A 6179-nucleotide genomic window follows, 5' to 3' on the forward strand; every position below is an offset into this window, starting at 1 on the left:
TATCAGTCACGCGTTCATAGGTGAGAATGGTGATGAGTGTCACATAATCATCACATTCATCATGTTCATGGGTGCAAATGAATATCTTGGAGAAGAAATAGACTTGAGTTGAATAGAAAAACAATAGTACTTGTATTAATTCATGAAGAATAGTAGAGCTCCACACCTTAATCTATGGTGTGTAGAAACTCCACCGTTGAAAATACAAAAGTGATAATGGAGGTCATTGGCTTCGGCCCCAGAGAGAGAACCAGAAGAACCAAGATGAAAGTACAATAGTAAAAGGTCCTATTTATAGAGAACTAGTAGCCTAGGGTTTACATAAATAAGTAATTAATGCAGAAATCTTCTTCCGGGCCCACTTGGTGTGTGCTTGGGATGAGCATTGAAGCTTTCATGTGTAGAGACTTTTCTTGGAGTTAAACGCCAGCTTTTGTGCCAGTTTGGGCGTTTAACTCCAGCTTTTGTGCCAGTTCTGGCGTTTTGACGCCAGAATTCTTGAGCTGACTTGGAACGCCGGTTTGGGCCATCAAATCTCGGGCAAAGTATGAACTATTATATATTGCTGGAAAGCCCAGGATGTCTACTTTCCAACGCAATTAAGAGCGCACCAATTAGGCTTCTGTAGCTCCAGAAAATCCACTTTGAATGCAGGGAGGTCAGAATCCAACAGCATCTGCAGTCCTTTTTCAGCCTCTGAATCAGATTTTTGCTCAGGTCCCTCAATTTCAACCAGAAAATACCTGAAATCACAGAAAAATACACAAACTCATAGTAAAGTCCAGAAATATGATTTTTAAATAAAAACTAATAAAAATATAATAAAAACTAACTAAAATATACTAAAAACATACTAAAAACAATGCCAAAAAGCGTATAAATTATCCGCTCATCACAACACCAAACTTAAATTGTTGCTTGTCCCCAAGCAACTGAAAATCATATAAGATAAAAAGAATAGAATGTACAATGAATTCCAAAAACATCTATAAAGATCAGTATTAATTAGATGAGAGGGGCTTTTAGCTTTTTGCTTCTGAACAGTTTTGGCATCTCACTTTATCCCTTGAAGTTCAAAATGATTGGCATCTATAGGAACTCAGAATCCAGATAGTGTTATTGATTCTCCTAGTTAAGTATATTGATTCTTGAACACAGCTACTTTATGAGTCTTGGCCGTGACCCAAAGCATTTTGTTTTCTAGTATTACCACCAGATACATAAATGCCACAGACACATAACAGGGTGAATCTTTTCAGATTGTGACTCAGCGTCGCTAGAGTCCCCAATTAGAGGTGTCCAGAGCTCTTAAGCACACTCTTTTGCTTTTGGACCACGACTTTAACCGCTCAGTCTCAAGTTTTCACTTGACACCTTCACGCCACAAGCACATGGTTAGGGACAGCTTGGTTTAGCCGCTTAGGCCAGGATTCTATTCCTGTGGGCCCTCCTATCCACTGATGCTCAAAGCCTTGAATCCCTTTTTTATTTTACCCTTGCCTTTTGGTTTAAAGGGCTATTGGCTTTTTCTGCTTGCTTTTTCTTTCTCTCTTTTTTTTCGCATATATCCTTTTTTCTGCAAGCTTTTCACTGCTTTTTCTTGCTTCAAGAATCAATTTTATGATTTTTCAGATTATCAAATAACATTTCTCCTTTTCCATCATTCTTTCAAGAGCCAACAATTTTAACATTCATGAATCAACAGTATCAAAAATATGCACTGTTCAAGCATTCATTCAGAAAGACAAAAGTATTGCCACCACATCAAAGTAACTAAACTGTTATAAAATTCAAAATTCATGCACTTCTTTTTCTTTTTCAATTAAAAACATTTTTCATTTAAGAAAGGTGATGGATTCATTTTTATTGCTTTAAGGCATAGACACTTAGACACTAGTGATCATGTAATAAAGACACAAACATAAATAAACATAAAGCATAATTTTCGAAAAATAGAAAATAAAGAACAAAGAGATTAAAGAACGGGTCCACCTTAGTGATGGTGGCTTGTTCTTCCTCTTGAAGATCTTATGGAGTTCTTGAGCTCCTCAATGTCTCTTCCTTGCCTTTGTTGCTCCTCTCTCATGGTTCTTTGGTCTTCTCTAATTTCATCGAGGAGGATGGAATGCTCTTGGTGCTCCACCCTTAGTTGTCCCATGTTGGAGCTTAATTCTCCTAGGGAGGTGTTGATTTGCTCCCAATAGTTTTGTGGAGGAAAATGCATCCCTTGAGGCATCTCAGGGATTTCATAATGAGGAAATTCCTCATGCTCTTGGTGAGGTTCTCTTATTTACTCCATCCTTTTCTTAGTGATGGGCTTGTCCTCATCAATGAGAATGTCTCCCTCTATGTCAATTCCAACTGAATTACAGAGGTGACAAATGAGGTAAGGAAAGGCTAACCTTGCCACAGTAGAGGACTTGTCCACCACCTTGTAGAGTTCTTGGGATATAACCTCATGAACTTCTACTTCCTCTCTAATCATAATGCTATGAATCATGATGGCTCGGTCTATAGTAACTTCAGACCGGTTGCTAGTGGAAATGATTGAGCGTTGGATAAACTCCAACCATCCCCTAGCCACGGGCTTGAGGTCATGCCTTCTTAGTTGAACCAGCTTCCCTCTTGAATCTCTCTTCCATTGAGCGCCCTCTTCACAGATGTCTATGAGGGTCCAACATTTGATCAAAGTTGACCCTTCTAGTGTAGGGGTGTGCATCTCCTTGCATCATGGGCAAGTTGAATGCCAACCTTACATTTTCCGGACTAAAATCCAAGTATTTCCCTCGGACCATTGTAAGCCAATTCTTTGGGTCCGGGTTTACACTTTGATCATGGTTCTTTGTGATCTATGCATTGGCATAGAACTCTTGAACCATTAAGATTCCGACTTGTTGAATGGGGTTGGTGAGAACTTCCCAACCTCTTCTTCGAATCTCCAGATATTCGCCATTTTTGAGCTTAAAAGGGACCTCGAGGATCACCTTCTTCTTGGCCACAACTTCATAGAAGTGGTCTTGATGCACCCTTGAAAGGAATTTCTCCATCTCCCATGACTCGGAGGTGGAAGTTTTTGCCTTCCCTTTCCTCTTTCTAGAGGTTTCTCCGGTCTTTGGTGCCATAAATGGTTATCGAAAAACAAAAATCTTTAGCTTCTACCACACCAAACTTAGAAGGTTTGCTCGTCCTCGAGCAAAAGAAGAAAGAAGAGAGTAGAAGAAGAAGAAATAGAGGAGATGGAGGGGGCTTAGTGTTTCGGCCAAGGGGGAGAAGTAGTGTGTATGTTGTGTGAAAATGAAGGAGTAAAGATGGGTTTATATAGGAGTGGAGAGGGGGTATGGTTCGGCCATTATGGGTGGGTTTGGGTGGGAAAGTGGTTTGAATTTGAATGGTGAGGTAGGTGGGGTTTTATGAAGAATGGATGTGAGTGGTGAAGATAATGGTGGGATTTGATAGGTGAGGGGTTTTTGGGGAAGAGGTATTGAGGTGATTGGTGAATGGGTGAAGAAGAGAGAGGGAGAGGTGCGGTAGGTGGGGATCCTGTGGGGTCCACAGATCCTGAGGTGTCAAGGATATCTCATCCCTGCACCAAGTGGCGTGTAAAAACGCCCCTTTTTGCCAATCCTGGCGTTAAACGCCAGGCTGCTGCCCATTTCTGGCGTTTAACGCCAGCTTCTTGCCCATTCCTGGCGTTAAACGCCAGTCTGGTGCCCATTTCTGGCATTAAACGCCCAGAATGGTGCCAGACTGGGCGTTTAACGCCCATTCCGCTACCCTTACTGGCGTTTAAACGCCAGTAAGTTTCTCCTCCAGGGTGTTCTATTTTTAATACTGTTTTTCCTTCTGTTTTTGCTTTTTCAATTGTTTTTGTGACTTCACATGATCATCAACCTACAGAAAATATAAAATAACAAAAGAAAATAGAAATTTAACATAGAACAGTAAAGATTGGGTTGCATCCCAACAAGTGCTTCTTTAATGTCAATAGCTTGACCGTGGGCTCTCATGGAGCCTCACAGATGTTCAGAGCAATATTGGAACCTCCCAACACCAAACTTAGAGTTTGAATGTGGGGGTTCAACATCAAACTTAAAGTTTGGTTGTGGCCTCCCAACACCAAACTTAGAGTTTGACTGTGGGGGCTCTGTTTGACTCTGTATTAAGAGAAGCTTTTCATGCTTCCTCTCCATGGTTACAGAAGGAGATCCTTGAGCTTTAAACACAAGGGAGTCTTCATTCACTTGAATGATCAATTCTCCTCTGTCAACATCAATCACAGCTTTTGCTGTGGCTAGGAAGGGTCTGCCAAGGATGATGGATTCATCCATACACTTCCCAGTCTCTAGGATTATGAAATCAGCAGGGATGTAGTAGTCTTCAACCTTTACCAAGACATCCTCTGCAAGTCCATAAGCTTGTTTCCTTGAATTATCTGCCATCTCTAGTGAGATTCTTGCAGCTTGTACCTCAATGATCCCTAGCTTCTCCATTACAGAGAGAGGCATGAGGTTTATGCTTGACCCTAGGTCACACAGAGCTTTCTCAAAGGTCATGGTACCTATGGTACAAGGTATTGAGAATTTTTCAGGATCTTGTCTCTTCAGAGGTAATTTCTGCCTAGTTAAGTCATCCAGTTCTTTGATGAGCAATGGAGGTTCATCCTCCCAAGTCTCATTACCAAATAACTTGGCATTTAGTTTCATGATTGCTCCAAGGTACTTAGTAACTTGCTCGTCAGTAACATCTTCATCCTCTTCAGAGGAAGAATACTCATCAGAGCTCATGAATGGTAGAAGTAAATTCAATGGAATCTCTATGGTCTCTGCGTGAGCCTCAGATTCCCATGGTTCCTCATCAGGGAACTCCATGGAGGCCAGTGGACGTCCATTGAGGTCTTCCTCAGTGGAGATCACTGCCTCTTCCTCTTCTTCAGGTTCGGCCGTGTGGGTTGTGGTTATGGCCTTACACTCTCTTTTTGGATTCTCTTCTGTATTGCTTGGGAGAGTACTAGGAGGGAGTTCAGTAATTTTCTTACTCAGCTGACCCACTTGTGCCTCCAAATTTCTAATAGAGGACCTTGCTTCAGTCATGAAAATTTGAGTGGCTTTGATTAGATCAGAGATAATGGTTGCTAAGTCAGAGTGGCTTTGCTTAGAATTCTCTGTCTGTTGCTGAGAAGATGATGGAAATGGCTTGCTATTGCTAAACCTGTTTCTTCTACCATTATTGTTGTTAAAACCTTGTTGAGGTCTCTGTTGATCCTTCCATGAGAGATTTGGATAATTTCTCCATGAAGGATTATAGGTGTTTCCACAGGGTTCTCCCATGTAATTCACCTCTTCCATTGCTGGGTTCTCAGGATCATAAGCTTCTTCTTCAGAGGAAGCTTCCTTAGTACTACCTGTTGCTGCTTGCATTCCAGACAGACTCTGAGAAATCATATTGACTTGTTGGGTTAATATTTTATTCTGATCCAATATGGCATTCAGAGTATCAATCTCTAAAACTCCTTTCTTCTGAGTTATCCTATTATTCACAGAATTCCTTTCAGAAGTGTACATGAATTGGTTATTTACAACCATCTCAATGAGTTTCTGAGCTTCTGCAGGCATCTTCTTCAGATGAAGAGATCCTCCAGCAGAGCTGTCTAATGACATCTTGGATAGTTCAGACAGACCATCATAGAAGATTCCTATGATACTCCATTCTGAAAGCATGTCAGAAGGGCACCTTCTGATCAATTGCTTGTATCTTTCCCAAGCTTCATAGAGGGATTCACCTTCCTTCTGTCTGAAGGTTTGGACTTCCACTCTAAGCTTGCTCAATTTTTGAGGTGGAAAGAACTTTGCCAAGAAGGCATTGACTAGCTTTTCCCAAGAGTTCAGGCTTTCTTTAGGTTGTGAGTCCAACCATGTCCTAGCTCTATCTCTTACAGCAAAAGGGAAGAGCATAAGTCTGTAGACCTCAGGATCAACCCCATTGGTCTTGATAGTGTCACAGATTTGCAAGAATTCAGCTAAGAACTGATGAGGATCTTCCAATGGAAGTCCATAAAACTTGCAATTCTGTTGCATTAGAGAAACTAATTGAGGCTTAAGCTCAAAGTTGTTTGCTCCAATGGCAGGGATTGAGAGGCTTCTCCCATAGAAGTCGGGAGTAGGTGCAGTAAAGTCACCAAG

General features: G+C 41.2%; 1 non-coding gene across 1 annotated transcript; it reads left to right on the top strand.

Annotated features, from left to right (window-relative positions):
• Nucleotides 1-5711: 5711 nt before the first annotated feature.
• Nucleotides 5712-5819, top strand: LOC112731084 (small nucleolar RNA R71). The gene has a single exon (XR_003166877.1). It is a non-coding gene; the product is annotated as a small nucleolar RNA R71 (small nucleolar RNA).
• The last annotated feature ends 360 nt before the right edge of the window (nucleotides 5820-6179 follow it).

Source organism: Arachis hypogaea, chromosome 12, assembly GCF_003086295.3.
Source record: "Arachis hypogaea cultivar Tifrunner chromosome 12, arahy.Tifrunner.gnm2.J5K5, whole genome shotgun sequence".
Classification (NCBI taxonomy): Eukaryota; Viridiplantae; Streptophyta; class Magnoliopsida; order Fabales; family Fabaceae; genus Arachis; species Arachis hypogaea.